The following is a 21,640-nucleotide window of genomic DNA, read 5'->3' on the forward strand; positions in this document are numbered from 1 at the left end:
TATGATGCAGGAAGGCTCAGCACCCTCAGGCACTTGTTACTGGGCTCAATACAAAAGCTAGCTGAACAGAAGGCAGGGAGAAGCCAGTAAGTAAGTAAGTAAGCAACCTTTCTCTAAGATTTCGTCTCCAAGTTCCTGCCTTCTGCTCTGATTTCCATCTATTATGGACTATTATCCACGAGACGTAAGAAACCCTTTCCTGCACAAGGTGCTTTGGGGTGTAGTGTTTATCAGAGCAATGGAAATCAAGCTAGTGTGCATGCCCATGTACACATGGGTGTATGTGAAGGTCAGACGTCCTACGGCAGGAGTCAGTCCTTTCCACAGGGAATTCCCCAGTGCTGACCTCAGGTTGCCAGGCTTGATGGCATGTGTCTTTTGTCCAACTCATCACCTCAGCAGCCCTGCTTAAGGCTCTCGAGGTGCTGGTGTGCACCGCACAGACCTGTATCATGCCTAGGTTTGTTTGTGAATTAACCATTTTAGGAACGTGTGCTATTTGTGTCTGGACTTAGCTGCTCTGCCTCGATTTATCTGCTCTGCCCTTAACCTAGTGTGACCTCCTCAGTTTGAATGTGTTTACATAGTAGAACTTTTAGGATCACTTTTCTTTTATCTTACCACTCTGCCATAAGAGGGGCAAGTTTTACAGACAGCAAATAATCGAACCATATGCTTTTAAATCCTATTCTGCCGATGTCTGGTTTTTCAATTGACGAGACGAGGCCATCTACGTTTATTTTAGATATTAAATGGGGGTTTATTTACCATTTGCATTTCCCCTGAACACCTTGAAATTTAGTTTTCATTTTTTTTTGTTGTTTTTATCTTCTACATTTCTGAGAGGTTTAATTAACCCTCGTTTTATTTCCTTTTTCCTTTTTTCTTTTTATTCATTTTCTGCTGGGCTTTAGTATGTTCAACCCAATGAGGCTTTCTGTTTGGTTCATATGGCCAAAGGAAAAAAATATTTAATTCATATTACAATATTATAGGTAGTGTTCTTTAGTTTCACAGTGGATATTTGGTGAGATCATTAGGTAAAGTGCACAGGTTCTTCTCTCTCTCTCGCTCTCTCTTTCTCTCACAAACACACACGCACACACACTCTCTCTCACACACACACAGACACACACACAGAGAGACACACACAGACACACACACACAGACACACACACAGACACACCCAGACACACACACCCAGACACACACACACACACACACACACACACACACCTGTCTTGTAGGCACAGATTCCGTTATTGTACCCTCACTCATTCGGCTGACTGGATGCCTGGAGAGCCCTCACTCTTGCCCTCCCTTTCTCCCCTATACAATAGGTGCCCACAGGTGAGAGGAGAGCGATCATTTTCCATTGCGCAGGCTCCCTCCATCCTCTGTCCTTCCTTCTTCATTTTTAACGTCATTCAAGGTGGGCTGCCCTTTCTTTATATCCCATCAGCCCATGGAGGCAATGCTTTCCAGGAGCCAACACTCCTGGCGGCTCACACCTTCAACCTCCTGTGCTGGATGCTGGCACTGCTGTCAACCACCCTGGGTCCAGCTTTCTTCTTCTTGAGCAGTTTCCTGAGTATTTTCAAAGATCCACGCTCTTTGTGCTTCAGTTTCTTAGCCTTCTCTTACGCCTTCCCAGCACTGCTCTCTGTACCCACAAGCTTCTAGGGTTTTTTACTGATCAAAAGGGATGAGTCACTTATGGTGTCGGGGGTGTGAATGAGATGAGTCAAGAGCGGGCTGCTAACCTCCTACTTCACAAGGAAAAGGACATTTCTCCTGCTGGTACATCCTAATGTACACAATGCCATGCCCATGTACGTGCATTTCCTAGCTCCCGTTTATTTCTGCCTCTCAAACACGGCATATCTGTTACTTGAAAGAAGAGCCATAGAGCCACCTGAGAGCCCTTCCTCAAGATAACCTGACCTTCTGCATACTCCATAATTGATACCAGTCACATTCTTCAGGCCGATGACATCATTTTATCCTAACGCCATTTCATACCTTGTTTCCAGAAACCAGGGAGGCTGAGCTACCATTGATCATAATTTTAAGTCTGGGTCATTGAAACACCGTTTCTTCCTCTCATATGCTTCTCCCTGCTATTACAAAGAGAACCCCACAACTCCAACCCTGAGTCTCTGTAACCAAAATTTTTGATACGATGCTGTAAAAACAGAAAAGATTTAGATTAACTATAGATTTAAATTTCTGCTTTTATAAACATATTATTTGGGTATTTTTTTATTTTATAATTTTACATTATCTCCCAACAATACGTCTAGTAGAAATAATGACCAAAAGGCATGAGTAGATCTCAAGTCATTACTCCATGTAAGTACTGTATTCAGTCTTACATCTTTCTAACTCTGTGTAAGAATAAAGAATGTGCATTTGCATGTGGGAGCCATGGAGCCCAGAGGAGGCTGTCAGGTCCCCTAGAAGCTGGAGTTACAGGAAGTTGTAAGTTACCTGACAGGGATGCTGGGAAATGAACTCAGGTCTTCTCTAGGAGCAGTGTACACTCTGAATTGCTGAGTCACCTCTCCAGCCTTGATACTGTTATTCTCTCAAGGAATTAAAAATATATAAGTCTAAAGGTTGTCTTTAAATTTAACAAGTAATGGCTTGTAAATATACTTATAATTTTAATCTTATAGTTCCTTTTAAAACTTTTCTTATAGGAAGATAGTTTGAAATTATAAAAAAAACACAAATATGTCGTATCGTTATTCCTAGTAATTTATAATCTCTCTTTTAATTATTCAACTCTCTCACCAGCTTTATACCACTAGAGCCTTGACAAATTTCCAGGACTAGTTTATTAATCTGTGGAACAAATTCACATTTGCTGATTATCCTCCTGCACTTCTCTTCTGAGGCGGACTTCAGAAGAGACCACTATTTCAAATCATAGCAGGCTATTTGAAATCAATGGCCAGTACAGTAGTTAATACCTACTCTGTGAGGGGACAGCTACAAAGGAAACAAATTAAGGACCTACTGAAATAACATTGTAAGATAGGACCCTGGCTATGTGAGGCAAGTTTCAGAAACATATTAGGTAACATTATTTGTAATCTTGTCCAATTTTCTTTTTCAATACCCTCTTATGTTGTCAAGTTTAGTGACGGTGACCTATCTGTATGAATAAGACTCTAAGAAAGAACTGAGGCTTCCAGTGCATTAGGAAGCCACACTCAGAGCACCTCTGCCTTGGTTTCTTCTTCCCCTCCCATATAACTGCCTTTTTCTTCTTCTCCCGGCTTCCTCCTAAAGCCTTTCTTATTTCCAAAAATAATATCTTTACCTCTAATATGCTACTGTGTTTTCTCCACAATTTCAGCAACACCAAATTCCTGTTACATTTCCATCTTGGATAAGTAAGAGTGGTTTGTTTGTGTGTTTGCTTGGTTGGTTTTGTTCTTTGCTTTTTTGTGTGTGTTTTTCTTGAAAAAGTATTAACATCACAGGAAAAAAAAACTTTTCTGTAATTTGACCAACACCATGTGATGTTTAGAAGCCTCCAGTTACCTCCTAAATAGATCTCAATTTCGACGGTTCATAGATTCCAGAATACATTCATGTTGGCTTTCTCAACACACTGGCAGATAAGTAAGTATCAATATTTGAAAATAAGCGCTCTTTTTGAGATTAACATAATGAGTTTGTAACTGGAAAAGGACAGAGTCACTAATTCCAAAGGTGATGACAGAAAAATGGCATTAGACAGAGGAAAACAGCCAGCAGTCTCCCAACACAAGGGCAGGTGACAGACGTGACCCACTCTGCGGCTGCCAACCCAGCAGCCACTGGTTGTAGCAGGTGCCCAATGCTGTAGTTTGTGTTGCCATCAAAGCAAATAAGTCTTGTTGGTGCCAAGTCAATCCAGAGACCCACACCAATGAGTTCTGGAGCCAGTCTGTCCTTCTCAACAACAGCACTGTCAAAATAACATCCTTCCTAGACCTGACTATATCATAAGCTTACCATGTGTTATTTTCTCATAGTTTGCACACAAATCCAATCCTGCAACATTTGCATTCCTCAGTCAGTATGCCTCCTTTCTGTACCAAGTTTAGCCAACCACTCAGCAACATTTCAAATTCACCAGGCACATTTGAGATGACACAATTGTGCACGCTACAACATTTTGAATTAGGATTGAGGGTGCAAAAAAATCATAACTTTGGGGGTCTGAAGTCAAAACAATATGATGCAAGGTTTTCCATTCAAAAACATTAACTATGGGATGCAGAGAACTCCAGCAGAATGGGGCAGGTTTTAGACACGGCATCAGTCACACATTAGGAACTCTCACTTTGAGATGCAGACAGTCTCCACTCTGAGTTAAGGGAGGGGTGTGTGAATTTTATATAAAATGTGATCCCAAAGATAAAAATAGAATCTGAATCAATACAGAAAATCAAAGTATATTCATTTGATTCAATCCCCAAATGCAATGGAGAAAAACTGTACATAATGAGGAAAAGAACCCTTCTTTAGAATTTTGACAATGTCAAATTATCCTAAGAATTCTCCAAAGACTGAAAACACAAAACACATCTCTGTACCTTTAGAGTTTGGAAAGAAATTAGGTATTTCCCATTTCCTATCATCTCTTCTGTGTGTTCTTTGCCAGTGGGCATGGGGTAAAGGTTGATACTTGATTTGACCCAGACAATACTAATTAGTACCCACAATACCCAAGGATTCAACCATGTCTCAAGCTACAAACAATAGATAGACGCTTTTCCAACCCACACCCTGAAACTCACAGTTTACTATAAACAGTAACAACTTTAAACTCTTATCTGATTTGTTAGTAAATTCTATTTTCTCAGCTAAAATATCATGAGTGGGAAGATCATAAGAATGAGTTGGGGTGAAATGAAAAAAAAGTGATGCCTCATTTTCTTGTGTCTGTGGTGGGATGCAGTTACGCAGAATGAGAGCAAGTGTGTACTCTGAACAGTGACAGGCAGCTCCTGGTATTCCACCTACCTTCTATAATACATGCTGCCTAGCTGGACACAAGCTGGAAGAACAAGCACACAGACATGCCATGGTTCTGCTCATCCCCGGTTCTTCTCTTAATGATATCATTCATGCATGTATCCAAAAACACAAGTCTGTTTCTCTCTCTCTCTCCTCTCTCTCTCTCTCTCTCTCTCTCTCTCTCTCTCTCTCTCTCTCTTATATATGAGAGACTAATAAATATGTGATTGTATCTTCAACAGTATATTTGCCGTGTGTGTGTGTGTGTGTGTGTGTGTGTGTGTGTGCACACACACGCACTCGTGAGTGTGTCAGTTTATATACATGTGGAGGCCAAAGGTCAATGCGGAGTATCTTCCTAAGTTATTCTTATATTTTGCAGCAAGATCTCTCCCTAAACCAGAGTTCATCATTTTGTTCAGACAGACTAGCCAGCCTCAGAGGTCCTCTGTCTCTCTGTATTGGGACAACAGGCACACCCAATTGCTACATTTGTTTTCTTTTTAAATATAGGTTCTGTGGGAATTGAGCTCAGGGCTTCTTCATGTTCTTTTACTGCACCATCTCCCCAGTCTATGTTTTGAGGTTTCTATACACATACTCTGTATGTTATGTGGGGGAGAAGGCATGGCTAATCCAAATCACAAGGCTAAAATAAATATAACATCATGTAGAGTTAAATCCCACACAGGTTCCATAATAATGTTTTTGCTTCACAGATATCATTCACATGTGAAAAGATAATGGTAGCTTAGAAATAATTTAATAATACCTACTTTTGCCCAAAAGTCTACATACTGTTTAATTTGCTTCTAAGCTTTGTTTTCCTATAGGGACATGGGCAAAACTTCAATTCCCCTACACATTCCTACGACTTGGCCTCTTTGATTTCCCCAATGACACAAAACTGGAGCACACTATTGGACTTATCAGCTCCCATCTATCCCCTTAATATCACTAACCTCCCTATCCATCACTTGAGTAATGGGAGGACCAGTCATCTGGGAGTTATTTCCACACTGCAGCCACATACACAATACTGGTGACTTACTCTGTCACCTCAAAGAACAGATTCCTCTACTAGTGTAGCTCAGCCATGAAAACTGCCAATATATGAAGAAGTATTACATGGCTCAACCCAAGGAAGTCTCACTGACTTAGTGATGTCAGAGTTGTCACAAGCACATTGTTATATTTGCCACCAATAGTATCCTCATCAACTAAGCTGCCATGAAGGAGCAAAGAAAGAACTGACTACGAAACAGGAAGACGCCACTCCTTTAACCATTTTTCTAGGTTAGGATAGAGAGAAGAGTTTAATTTTGATCTGTACTCTTCTGTATTATTTGTCTTGCTTGCACAAAGATGCATTGTTTTCATAACTTAAAACGTATCTGGAAAATTCTTTATTCTCATAGACTGACTGAAATAAAAAGTGTTCAGATGTTTTAGTGCACAGTTAGTGTGCAGCTGCAGAACAAACCCAGCAAGGGAGGACTGTAACTGAAGCTGCAGCTTTACCACCACCCATCCTCTATACTAAAGAACTAGTGAAAATGTAGTGACGAGGGCTTCCATTTCTCCTTTTCAACTCAACAACACTGAGAGCCCAAGGTAAATTACAATTTTCTCTCATACCATACAAGTTGTTGGAAGTACTCCTTTTCTAAAGAGTGGTTGCCTGGAAGGTAAAATTAATTACCGCACATTGCAAAACACTTCAATTCCTGCTGTAGATTACAGTCGGCTCATAAATGACCCATCATGTGGTCTACCATAGTCTAGTTAACCGTGTGCCCGTTTGCCCCAGGAGTGATCCACACAAAGGCAGGCACTACATAAATGTTGAACATTTATGTAACTTCTGCCAACTGCAAGTGCATAGCAATGGGTGGGAACATAGATGCTTGTGGCCTGGGCACTGACTTCACGCAAAAAGATGCTATTCTGAATAGCGATTCTAAAATACTTGATAGCACAAGAATTGGTTGGTTGGTTTATATCTGGCTATGGGGGCTACCTTCAATTATTTTAGGGGCTCATTACATTTTACCTTGTTACAAATACAGTGAGTAGGATCCTGCAAAGCATGCCATAAGAAGCCTATGTGTCTTTTGAGAAAAAAAATTGATATCATATATGTTGTTATTGTTGGGCACCAAACTTCTTATGTTGTCTGGCTGAGAACTATCATTTATACCATATATGTTGTCATTATTGGCCGAGACTTAAATCAGCCTCTTTTTATATAAAACTACATTAATAGCTTCTGATGGCTAAGGTTAATTGTCAAATTGCCTAGGACAGATAACTCTAGGTGTGAGCAATTGTCTAAGTTGGCTCGGAAAATGTCCATAAAAGATGCTATCCATTACTTTAATTGATGTAGACGATACATCTTTGTTGTGAGTGAGACTATCAAAGGACTGGGGATTGTGAACTGTATGAATTGGAGAAGATAAGTCAAACACTGGCATGCCTGCAATTTCTGCCTTCCACTCATAACTGTGGGTGTAGCATGCTCCATTATGCGGCTACCATAGTGACTACCTTTCAGTGACGGGCTGTAACCTGGAATCTTGAACCAAAATAACCTCCCTTTCCTTGAAGTTGCTATTTTCAGGGTGTCTTATCACAGCAACAAGAAAGGAAACTAACAACCAGTTAATCCTTTCATACAACCACATATAAGTCCAAGGTCAATGTCTCCTTTGCCATGGTTGCATGCCCCAATGCCTAAAGAAATATGCATGTGAGATAGTCAGAAGTGCACTGTGGCCAGAGTCCTCTACCATATAGAGTACCTTTGCAGCACAAATCAAGAAACACAGAGGGGCGGGGGAGGTGGGGAGACAGACAGATAGACAAAGACAAAAAAAAAAAAAAAAAAAAAAACCAGACATAGAACAGACCACACTAACAAAGTCCAATAAAAGTTAAACTCCTCAGTTAGAAGGCAAAAAATATTCTTGGTTCTAAATTGTTAATAGTACATTGGCATACATTTTTATTGTGTTCAGTTCAAAATAGCAAAAAAAAAAAAAAAAAAAAAAAAAAAAAAAAAGAAGAAGTCAACTCATAGCATCTCAGTATGAATAAAACATTGATAATATCATGGATATATTTAAATCACATGACACTCTCTGAAGTCAGGAAAACTGGAGGATGTGTTGCAAAATGCTACAGGACCAGCGCTTTGTCAAACAGACACCTCACTGTCTAGAGACACTGCAAACAGATCAATATCGCAGACAGGAGAGGACAATGAAAAGCAAATGCTGATTTTGGTTGGGGCCAACCTGCAATTTCAAGTATACCAGCACCTCATGTGACCGAATAACGAACCTACAGGAAGAAGTTACACACTGTAGCACAATTTAGGGCCAAATGCATTGTCCTGGCCTACACAATGCAGAAAGAGTTCACTTTCTGTCTGTCCCACCATCATTACCACAGGCCCTGGCAAAAGGTCAAAAAAGGTACGTAGACCTGGACAGTTCACACTTACCTAATGCCCTAACTGACCCCACTGACTTATTGCAAAGTCACTAGTATGCCGAACCCAACCTAGTTCCCCTGCCAACTACACACACCCTCCTTTTCAGTGACCACAGATACATGGTGCAGATGATGCAACCTTAGGTCCTCTCTCACAGTATCCTGATGTTCAAAATCTCCCTAAGACATTTAATCTAACAAAAGCAAGTACGGCCTGGCTCTTGAAACATGGTGGAAAAGTCAGAGAATGCCAGACTCCACGTGCTTGAATTTCTCTTTTGCTCCAGGTTACTATAGCTAATGCAACATTCAGAAGCTGCAGCAATAAAGATAATTCTTGTTTATGTCAACTCAGAGTGCAGAACCTTATTTTAATGACTTTGGGGAAATGCTGCTCCTGACTTTATCTGAAAAGAATTCTCTAAATCTCCTTACCACTAGCAAATCAACTTGGTTACAAACAGTAACAGCACCCTTAAAAGCTTGTATTTGTGGCTCCAATTTTCCTCTTAAAAACTGTTTCCTCCTAGTCAGAAACCACCAATGCTGGTGCTGTATTTTACACAGGCATTCTGCAAACGCCTAACTCAAGAATATGAGCCTATGCTTTAAGATGATAGCCACATGAGGGAAAAGATAAGTTGCACATTAAATATTTTATGATTCTGACTTTGCCAGGGTAAGTTGTTTGTTATAGCTTAAGAGGATCCCAACTATTCAAGAAATAACTGCTGCTAAATTAAGATGATGCAGAAACTTTGCATCTCTGTCACTACTATTGGCAGCAGAAGAAATGAAGGTGCATCTGGTGTGTAGGTAAAAATAACCTTAGTGTGTACTGTTAGTCTTAAACGTAGTGAGGGAAGGGGGCCATCTTGGTCTGTGCTTGGAGACTGGTACCAGTCACACTCATGTGCCTTTCCATACACCAAAATCAGCTCCCGAGAACCATGGCAACCCTCCATCACTAGCATCACCAACCACCTGCAGAAATGACAAGGAACACATTGACTTATATTTCCCCTTTTAAGAACGTCATCTAGCTTCATGTGTTAAATACATTCATAATTTGGCTTTACAAAGGTGACTTAGTCAACAAACACAGTGGAAATAATTCTCACCAAATTACAAGAGGAAATGGCACCCTCAAGAATTCTGAATCTAACTCTGACATTTATAAATACAGAAATGTGGTCACAGGTCTGAAACTCCAGCCTTCTTAGTCCTGATACAATACAACAGCACTTTTGGAATCAAATTAAGCAGTTCTCTGTCTTGGCTTTTCTGCTTCGGTTCTTAGAAATGTTTTTCCCCAGTGACCTTGAATACCCTTTATCTTCAGGTGTTTTCAAGTGCTGAGGGCAGAGAACCCTCAAGCCGAGATGACTAAAGGACATCAGATACTCCTTGATTGTTGTGGATACTTCACTTGCAGCATTTTGACTGTAGTAAAGACTTTTTAAAAGGTGGTAAAAAAGAAAAGAAAGGTACTAACCGGAAATTTGCTGTTCAAACCAGCTTTTTAAAATTGATTTTATCTGGTCAAATTCCCATCTCTATGTAAAGCCTTTCAGTAGTGTCTTTCCAGAGCTTAGAAATGGAATAAACGGCCCTCGATGGAGCTCTCCCTACCCTACCATAGTGCTGCTATGCTCTGCGTGCATAGCTGGCAGGGCTTCTCCGTGATCTCCAGCACTATGGGCTCTCAGACTTCTGCTAAGTTATCACTATACCTCTTTTCTCATTAACTCTGACTCTTACCAATTCCCTCCACAAGTTCAAATCTTAAAATAGTCATTTTATTTGGAAGCCTTCTCTGGCCCACACATTTTAAGTCAGAAGCATTTTTCTACCAATTCTTCTACAGAGTATTGCTGGGTCATTGTATCATAAATATCAATCTGCCAAACTTATTAGTCGGCGTATGCTTATTCTTTCCACCTGATGCTTTTAAGTGCTGGTTACATCTTCTGAATATGTCTATGGAGTACTCCTTAGCAGAGACATGAGAAAGATAAAAAAGGGGGTTCTCTTAACTAATTGCAAGCAGTGCAGGTCATACTATTACACTCTGTTGTAGAATATAACCATATTAATACACTGTGTTTGGTCCAGCCTAAATATGTTGATCAAATACGTTTGCTGTCAGTTTAATATTAATTGACAAGCAGACAGCAGTTACATATTTCACTGAAGTAGATGTACAGAAACCTCCTAGAATGACATATGAGTGCTCCTTTCATGCACTGGAAAAATTTTGCATCTTAACGGTCACTATATTTCTGACTTTTTATTGCTGTGATGAAACACCATGACCAATGCAACTTACCAAAAAAAAGTGTTTATTTGGGTGTACAGTTTCAGAGAATTAGAGTTCAGGATGGCAAAGCAAAGAAAGGCATGGTGGCAGAAACAGATGAGAGGTCACATCTTGATCCATAAGCAGGAGGCACTCAGGCAATAGTGTAAGTCTTTTGTAAACCTGAAGCCCATCACCAAGACAAATCTCCTCCAACAAGGCCACACCACCTAATGCTTCTTCAACAGTTTCATCAATTGGAGTCTAAATAATCAACCATTTGCCTAAAGAGGAAGAAATTCTCATTCAAACAACCAGTCACTAAAAATGAATTATAGTCTTTCTATTCAAAGTTAAAATTATGGAAAGATGGCAAAACATTAGCCTGGAGAATGGATTAAATTTTTAGAGCTCCTGTCAGAAACAGAATGGCATCCTGATATTGTACCCAGCAGAAGACAAGCTCATTGGCAAGATGGGAGAAAGAAGAAGACAACACTGTGACCACACATGGATCTCAGGAACCCTAGATGGTATGGACCAGTGTGTTGAGAGTAGGTGACATTTCAGTTTTTTGTTAAGTGCTTAAAGATCTGAAGATTGCATATAAGCTCACCCAAGCCATATGATGTACTTCAACCTTGTATAGCTGGCATACATGATTGACTTTGAAATCATCATCATTGTGATGGCTTCTAGCCCTCTGCTTCCTAGGCAGCAAAGACCATTACACCTTGCATTCACCAGATTTCTTCATTTATGAACCATGAGTGAATATCTGAATGTCACATAAAAGTCCAACAGCATTTCGACTATACACAATCAAGGAACAATTATGAAAAATCTGGAACTAATCAATGCACTGGAAGTTTTACAAGCCCACAAGTACATAAACAGAAGAAGAAACAGGACAGGAAGCAAAACAGGGAAGCTATTACATGGTTGTAATTCCCGCCAAAGAGGTAAAGTCAGGAACAAAACCATAACCATTCCAAATGCTGTACTTGTAGCCCAAGAGTCTTCCCCTCAGTAGAAGAGCCAGCTTCTTAACGTTGTTAGCATAAAACTTGACTGGATCTGGTTAATTTTCCTTTTCACGTATCACTTTAAATGCAGAGTCCTTGACTGGCAGATCCAAAGAGATGCTAAAGGGCAAATATTCCAAATACTGTACTTTCCTTTGGCCAGAAAGAGTATTGAAAAACCACTGCAGTCAGAACATCTCTTTTCTGCTCTGGTCCTCTGGTTCTTTGATTTGTTCTCATAGATTTTAAAAGAGTAGACATTAAATTTCTGATACCACACCACCAATAAAATGAGGAACAATGAAATAAAAATGGACTTAATTCAAGGTAGCAAAAAGAACCAATAGTCTACAGCATGAGTCAGCAGCCATGCTTTGGTTCCAAGGACTGGGATGTCCATTTCAGAAAGTAACAGGCAATGTTTACAATAGCCAGACAGACCCGACCCCAACAGACACGGCAGGAAAAGAATGCAGAAGACAGTCACCAGGGAGAAACAGTAACATACCAGACCCAGAGTCAGTGAACCCAACAACTATTCACACTATGATCCAAGCATTCATGATGCCTTTGAAGTGAGGAGAAATTAGTCAACATCTATCAACATTTAAAATATTCCATTGCCCCTAAGGCAGTGTTTCTCTAAGGATATTGTCATGTACATACAGGGACAGAAATAGGCAGGTATATTAACAAGAATCTTAATGTTATTCATAAATAATAAAAAGCTGGATAATCTAATTTGGCATTTCATCGTGTATTGTCTAATAAAGTATGACAGCCCATATAACAGAAATATTGTCTAGAAACTTTTAACAGTGCACAACAATTCTAAAAATGTTAATATTGGAAGATGCACTAGATGCATTAGACAGAGGTAGAAAACCTAGAACACTAAAGACTGAGGAAGGGGCAGATTATTCTGTCTGCTGTAAATAAAGCTTACCTGTGTGGAGAGATACAGAGTGCAGCAGTTGAAGTGTGGAAGAGTGGGGATTGTCTGCAGTATTTGTTTTGTTGTTCTAGACAGTTTTGCTTATTAACTGCAGTGAATAGAATATTCGTGGAGGGAATTGATACAAATAACACCAAAGGTGATAGACAAAACCTCAAGGAATTATGTTATTTTATGGCTACCTAAACTTGCTTATATACTGTGTGTGTGTGTGTGTGTGTGTGTGTGTGTGTACACATATATAGTTTAAATAAAGTTATGTCACCTGGGCTGACAATACTCCCCATAAATTTATCAAGAGCCCCAGTACCAGGCATGAGAAACCACTACTCAAATGCTGTCAGCCTAGTCCAAGTGACTCCCGAAACAATGTAGGCCGTGGCTGTTACCCTTAGTTGCCTCTCAGAAGCTGAAGATCAGTCCCTACTGCTGAAGACACAGCAAACTTAGCAAACAGGATACAAATGATTTGAGCTAGATCTAACCTGAAAGTCTCTTTCCTGAATTTTAGTCTCCATAGTATCAAGAGTGGGATACTAAGCAAGTTACCAAGGGAGGAAAGCAATTAATAGTCCTATCCAGCTGTGATGCATATGAACCACATCCCTGACCATCATGTCAAAGTATCCCTAAAGGTCCAACTGTGATATTCCTCTCTGAGCAGCAAACAACAGTTGTCTGATTAGACTTAAGGCCCACTCAAGAGGGGAACTATGGCTAATCTGAGAAACCTAGGCAAGTACGCAGGGCTAGTGAGGTTGTAGGTCTTAGAAGGTTAAGAACCTACTCCTGCACCTGACTAGACCAGGATAGCTCCTAACTGCATTCTAAACCTTATTCTTATACCCCCAGATAAATGCAGATCTCAGCCTTCATAAAATAAGCTTTTCCTTACAGCACATGGAGAGCACTACGGAAAACAACAACTGTACCCGAGAGATACATCTTCAACACAATTCCTGCACAGAAGGCGGAGGGAGCATCGTGGAAGAGAGGGATGAAAAGATTCTAAGAAGCATAAAGTCTGCTGTGAGAAAGTGTCTTCTAGAAAAGCCTGCCCAACCCGGCGTGAATGGTAACAGTATCAACAGATACACGAATGTAGGAGGGAAATGAGTTCACAAAGGCCTACACCAAGAAAATGAACTACAGGCAACTAAGAACTGATTTTTAAAAAGGAAGAATTAACTTCTCCCAGGGTTGAGCCTCCTACTTGGTTACCTGAAATCATATACAGACAAACAACAAAAAATGGACTCATCAATTTGTGTGTGTGTGTGTATTTATATTTATATACAAACATACATATGGGTATGTGTGTTTGTACTTGCATGTGCATATATAATATATTCTATGTAATATATTATATATTGTTATATGTAATATATACATAAATATCACTGTATATAATACATATGCACAAATAGATAAATGGTAGGAATATGAGAGGGAAGGGAGGGAAGAAAGGGGAAATGATCTAATTGGATTTCATTGAGTATGCTAAGTTTGTGATTATGTAGCCTTGAAAAACATGAAAAGGTACAGCAAGTGCTGGGGTTCTTTTAAGAGTATTGTTCTTGTGTGGGACTGGAAGGGTGGCTCAGGACTGACTGTGGCTCCAGCTCCAAGGGATTCTACACTCTGTTTCCTGAGCACACCTGTAAACATGTGCATACCGCCCACCCTCAACACACATACTCTCATACAGACACAAAGTAAAGTATTTTTTAAAAAGGATATTACTCCTCTTAGAACAAAATAAAAAGTAACACTATGCATAGGGTAGCTATGGTGAAGGGATGATGCAAGAATGATTTCAGGTGACTTGTTCAGTTTAGCTTTCCATAAAAACATTTTGCTAAGCACAAAGGCAAGCCCTGCTTATATAAGTAAGATAAAGCAATTTAAGGAAAAATAAATCGGTGTTGCTGACACAGACACACACACACACACACACACACACACAGTTCTGATGGGTTTTAGAGGAGATACATGAAAAGGCAGTGAGAAATAAGGTTGTGCTTTTTTGTTCTTCTAAACATGTCTTCTGTGTTAGCCAATCAGAAAATCCAACTGTCCCAGACAGAGGTGGGAGGAAGCAGAAATGCAAAGAAGTCTACAGGAAGGCTGCATCCTTTTGGGTTTCACGGACAATGCTCACTTTGCTCAGTCTGTCACCTCATAAAGATAGGAACAAGTCACGAGTGTTTAGAGGAGACACCCAGTAGGACGTGTGGGATGTGGAAGTCAAGCTTGTGAAGGAAAAAAAAAGTGGGACAGAGTGTGAGACACCAGAGGCTCTTGCAACTCCTCAAAGAGTCCTGATCTGCCTCACATGGTGTTACATCTAAGTTGGCTCCAGGCACTCCCGTGACATAGCAAAAAAGGAACCCAGGACAGGGCAGTGGCCACTTCTCCAGTTTTTGCAGAGGTCCTCACATGACAAAACTCTCCCCACTCCTTTTGAGTTACCTGATTAGGCAGAATATCCTATGTCGAGATATGATTGGCCAAGGATTTAAGAGCTTGGGATTGGCTCAAACACTGTATATAATCTTACGGTCTAGGTAATAAGCTCAGATCTGCACCCTGATGCTGGTCTCCAGAGTCAGATCTTCCAGGATTCTTTATGGGACTCCAGTGCCTCTCATTCCCCATTCTCAGCCCTCTTCCCACAGTAGGAATTCACAGAATAGACTGGGAATAGATGGCACCTTTGTGTATAAAATGGCTTGAATCTCACTTCTGTGTGGCAGCTTTAGATAGCTATTAATGGCTAAAACCCAGACTAGCAGCTGGCATCCCAGCTTGGTGATAGAACACTGCCACCAAGGAGAAGGAAAACAATTTTCTCATTTTGCTTTTTCAGAGAGAACATGTAGAGGTTATATTCACTGAAATAAAAATGTGCTTGTCTAAAAAAGTTATCATTGAGATGTGTCTGCTACTTGTCATGTGACTAATATACTTTATTATAAACCCTAGAGGAAAGTATTTGGATATATATATTCAAATTTGAGTCACACCGAAAAAAATACATCCCCCCCCCAAATTTTTTTTTTAGATATAGCACATTCAAACTTAGACATCTTCTACAATTCTTGTTTTAAGTTACTATTTTGTTTAAGTAAGAGAGTGGGTAGAAAATGAATTGAAATAAGGGGCAAAATTTTTCTAACAAAAATTTTAATTAAAAAAGTTCTCCTTTAACAAATTGATGATGATTAAGAAATAGCTATGCATATCTTGTGGAATTCATATATATTCTCAGTATATGGGGGACTGGGTATGGCCTGGGGTACATAGCAAAGTCCTAGAGAGCCTGAGCTACCTTATGAACCTTTGACGGAAAGAAAAGGATGAAGAGTAAAGTGAAAGTTTAAGCCAGGAGGATAAACATGCTGACGTTTTAGACTCTTTAACCTGAACTACATAAAACATTTTCCATAACTGATAAACCTTCAAAGACAGTTGATTCAGATTAGAACCTTGCTGGTATATGCAAAGCAATACTTGCTTATAGTATTAAAGAAAAGCAAAACCCTGTCCTTCTAAAAAGGCAAAGTATAAAACACAGACTCTGTTGCATTGTAATAAATGCCTAAGAGGAAAACCAAGAGCTTCCCTGACCGATGCTTCTCTCTTGTGGTTGCCTTAAGGTTACGATTTAAGTACTAATACTAAGGCAAGAGCTGGACAGATACGGGGAAGGAACACCATCTTTCCAATTTCTTCTAATCGTAAAAATATGTTTCCTTTTGCCTCTAAATCATTTAAGGAAGGACCTCTGGTACTTGCAGCTAAAAGTGTGCTAATACACAGAAGGAAGTGAGATTATCTCACTGGCCCTTGGATATTTTCAAAGCTTCAGATCACATTGATCATAAACCTGGAGCAGAGAAGGGAAAACTAATTATCTTTACTATCCTTTTCTAACCTATAAAACTAAAGTATGAGCCAAAGACATAAATAGATAGCTTTCTATCTGGGAGGTCTATGAAGATATTCTACCTTTATTTTAAGACAGAAGAGACCTAGAATGGAGATTCACAACCCCCACTTTTTGAATCTATAGCCAGTTCTCTCTACTGTCTGTTCTAAACCAGACAACATAAACCAAAGAGGAGCTTGCAGACTGACACAAGCCCCTCCCTTTGTAAACTTAACCTCCCACAAAAAAAAAAAAAATCACCTGAAATGACAAGAAGTTAACTGACCATAGTCCGGGTTTATTGGAAGTAGATTAGACTCCCCTCTGTAATGTCCAGTTATAACTACATTTCCATGGGTCAGCTCCCTCCAGGCTCCAGTATTAATATGCAATTAACTACTAAATGGCTTTACTAATTTTTCAAGACCTTTCTGAACTTTGTAGAGCCTATTATTGCTCTGTTGTATGCCTGAAACTAAGGACAGCTAAGGAACAATGGGAACTATTTAACTATAAACCTAAAATCATAATTCAGCATCTCTATAAAGAATACAATAGAAACCCTTAACATTTCCATAGAGTGTTCAAGGTGCTGTGTTAGTGGGAAATTGTGATAGGATACAGCAGGAAAAATTACATGAGGCTACATAAGTCATAGCAAGAACTTCATTACCTGGGGCAAAAATAAAACAAAAACTATTCAAGTTCAATCCAGGCTATTAAGCTCCACTGTACAATGAGTTTAAAAAGGTTTAACTCCCTTAGTCCTGGGGCTGTCACTCAGTGGGAAAGTACTTACCTCCTGTGCATGGGCCCTTATCACTGCCTCCCCCCCCGTCCCCATCCATGCAAAGAGATTTCTCTCTCCCTCTAATCAGGAAATACACATTGGCTTCCAGAGCAGAAAAGTCATTGCAGGCTGGACCTAAGGACCTTATGCACTGGGGTAGAGTCTCTCATTTATTAGTAAATGAGTTTCTGTTCCAAACAGTCTTGGCTTGGTTCTAAATCCAGAAGACCCACTGCAACCCCAACACTAAACAGGCCAGTCACTTCCCAAGATGCAATTATTCAAGAAAGTGACTAAACCTGATGCTTCTGGTAAGGACTGAGATTCTGAGGTCTCTCAGTATCTTTAATATTCACAACTTTAACCTTCTGAGCCAGATGGAGTTAACTCTCAGAGGCATAAGCAGTAACACCATCAACTAATTCCAATTTAAATCAAGCAAATCATTAATCAATTTTCTGATAAAGTGCAAAAATGATCTAGAGAAGATGGATGAGTCTGTTTAAAATTGATGTGTGTGTTTCCGTATGTGACAAGTCCATGAGTCACACTCAACCATATGCAATTTTTGAAGGGAAGAACAGACTGAGACAGACTGGCGAGCTGCAATGTTAGAGGTAAAAAAAAATACATAGTGCGACTAGGACTTGTTTTTTATATTGTATGTCAAATTCACATGGCTGATATAACTGTCATAAGATTCTGTTCTTAAGGAGCTTCCAAACTCCACTCGTGGGTATAATATAAACTGAATAACTAACCCGTCTACATCCTTCACCAGTACACTGGCTCTGCCTTTGCACCAGCAGATCCACATGGGGAATTTCTACCATGATGTGAATCTCTTCAATAAAAGCATCTATGGAAAAAAGTTGTTGGTGTCCAGAGGAAAGAGCCATAAGGCATAATATATTGGGAAATGCCAGACAATTATTCAATTGCATGTCCAATCTTTATTTAACTCCAATTCCAAAAGAAAGACTGATAAAGAGTTTCATAAAGTAAGGCCATGGGTTTTAATATAAACTTCCGATTACCCAGAGTACTCATTACCAACTATTATCACCCACTGTGAACTGTGCACCAGTGCAAAAAGTGATGCCACCCGTATATGTGTACAGACGTGTGTGTTTATACACACTCATATGTGGGTGTGCATGAGTGTGTGCATCTGTGTTTAACTGGACACATATATGTATTTGTGTGTGTATGTGGGCATGTATAAACACATACACATGTGTGGATATGTGTGTGAGTGCACATGTGTGCACATATAACATGTGACTGTAAATATGTGCATGGACAAAAATGTGTATGAGTGGATGTAACATAGATGTGTGCAAATATGAACATTCATGTGAATGTTCACTTTCTGGGTTTTTTTCTAATAGACTCTGGTGGTTTTGAGAAACCTGTCAGAAACCTTTTCTAGTAAATTTTGCCTGCTCTGATATGCATCACTTGTACCTAAGCCCCTTCCTTCTCTTCATTTTCTAAGCTGCAGAACCAAACTGTTTTCTGGAATACACTGTCATCGCTCTCATGCTTCACTAATAAATGGCATTTCCCATATGGAAGTTACTTTTCTTCAAACCCTTCACATACTAAGGATGTGTGGGGATCCTCTGGCAGGAATGGAGACGAAGAAACCAGATATCTAACATTATTGGCAACATGATAGCTTCATAGGAACAAAATAATATCTTTTTGGAAAATACACAAAATAATGTAAAAATCTGACTATTATGCAACGAATTTAGTTGTTTCACCTCTTGGAACATAGTCTGGTTGTGTGTGCCCAGCTGACCAAGGCTATGTAAACCAGGCTGCCCTTGAACTCAGGAGATCTGCCTCCCTAATGCTGGGATTAAAACTGTGCTTTCCCATGCCTGGCCTGACATAAGTCTGAATTGTAGCCACTGGTGCTAAAAGCTAATGACCTTTCTTGCTAAGGTTTTCCTCACCTAAGGGCACAGAGCTTATGTAACAAGGGGCATACAAAGGCTACATGAACACAAATGGAACAGCCTGAGCCCAGCAGACAGTGGGCACTCCATCAAAGTAATTTCCTCTTTCTTATAAGTGAGTGGAACTCTCAGGGACATAAGACCATCTAAAACAGTGGTTCTCAGCTTTCCTGGTGCTATGACCATTTAAGACTTTTTCTCTTGTGTCTATCCCCACCCACAAAATTATTTTTGTTGCTACTTCATAACTGTAACTTTGCTACCTTTAATAATGTAAATATCTGTGTTTTCCTATGGTCTTAGGTGGGCACAATGAAAGGGTCATTTGACCCCCAAAGGTTCATGACCCAAGGCTGAGAAACACTGCTCTCTAAAGGGAGCTTTGATTGGGGGATAAAAGACAGAGTTAGGCTGAAGGAATTGATCCTGGTCTTTAATAGCATAGACGAGTGACTGCTACAAGTAACCAAGTCCATGTTTTACACAGACCTAGGGGAAAGAAGCGTGAGGCTGAAACCGTGAATGACAAGGTGAAAAAAAGATCACTGCCCTGATTCTGCGCATGCTCTATATGTGCACAAAGTCCCACCAAACCCTACTTCTGTGTCCAAGGAATACACATTGATAAAATAAGTGAATGAAATAAAATAAAAGAGCTATATGTAATTAACCACAACTCACCTTCTAGACCTCCGAGCTTCCCCCTGTGATCCCCTAGGGAAGTTGAGCCACTACACACATAACAAAAGCGGTGTCACTCCATCTGCAGCCTGACGCCCATGCTCTGCTGCAGGTGAGGCCTCAGCAAAGACAACCAGGACAACATACATTCTGTTGCCACTGGGAAGGTAACAACTCTCTGTGTGACTTCCATTTAAAAATTACACACTTTTTATTTTAGGATAATTTTATGCTTATTTTTTTTTAAAAAAAAACCGTCAGAACACTCCGAGAGTTCCTATAACACTGTGTCCACTTTTCCTTTCCGTTTCCTCTCACGATTAACGTCTCGCATTACTGGACCACACTTGCTACAGCTGATGAACTAATAAGTGAGTCACTTTTACTGAAGCACGGAGCTCACGTCTCCGTCAGTGCTCTCCATGTTATAGATTGTGACACAGTTTAACATAGTAATTTTAATGTCTTAAGACTTTCAGCAGCTTTACATTTTAGACAAATATTGGGATTTAGTCTAACTGTGAAAAGAAGCAGTTTAACGTTTTTAAAAGGCAGAGAGATGGGGCGGGGGTGAGGGAGAGGGAACAGTGTAATATAACCCCAGCTGATAGCCTGATAGCTCATAGAAAACCATAGTGGAGCCTTTGGCTTCATTATTTTGCCATTGTAAGTACTCACATTGGATGTATCCTGGTGTGTGTGTGTGTGTGTGTGTGTGTGTGTGTGTGTGTGTTCGAACCTGCAAGCTTTCTGGTATTGCTATTGGTCTGAACTTTAATAAACACACAATGTTGATAAAAGGTAGACTCCGGGATTTCAGGATATGCAATGTTGTTAAGCTTTTTTGATGGACACTAGTTCCTCTGCAAGTGAATGTCCATGGGAAGTGACCTGTCTCATCTTTTATTACAAAAGTAAGCTCAATTATTTGATAGCAGAAAACATATCAAAGTGCAAGTTATTGAAAGAGAAGGGCATAGGGGATTGTGCCCTGGACCATTTCTCAGTTAGAATTCAGGCAATACTTCCAGAGCATCCACATGACCCAGCCCTGAAACGCCACATCTTCAGGTTCCCACCCACAAACTCTACCCAGCAATGCAATGGAAAAGACAGACCATGGCTACACACACAAGGAAAGACTTCCAATCTTCTCCTCGTGTGCCCAAGTGTCACACTTAGCCTTAGACCAAATCATGCCCTGGTTGTTCTATTATATAAAACCACCTATGGGTCACTAACAGTCCCAGCCTCACAGCTCAAAGGACAAGATGACCTCTGCTTATCATCTGGTTCCTTGAAGTCACTCTGCCAATCTTCCTAACAAAAAGCACAGTCGCTATATCTTTCTCTCATTTAAGATAAAGTGGGCTCAAAAAGGAAGACAGGCTAGCTAGCAGGTTCTGGAGGCAGTGACAAGGTAATAGGAGAGCAAGTCCCTCGTAGGAGGAAAATATATGTGACCTGTCCGCAAAGCA

At 40.0% G+C, this 21,640-nt stretch overlaps 1 protein-coding gene across 5 annotated transcripts in view; it reads right to left on the bottom strand.

Annotated features, from left to right (window-relative positions):
* Window positions 1–21,640, bottom strand: part of Cdk14 (cyclin dependent kinase 14) — a 532,454-nt gene that overhangs the window by 299,568 nt on the left and 211,246 nt on the right. The window lies entirely within an intron of this gene.

This window comes from Arvicanthis niloticus, chromosome 15, assembly GCF_011762505.2.
Source record: "Arvicanthis niloticus isolate mArvNil1 chromosome 15, mArvNil1.pat.X, whole genome shotgun sequence".
NCBI lineage: Eukaryota > Metazoa > Chordata > Mammalia > Rodentia > Muridae > Arvicanthis > Arvicanthis niloticus.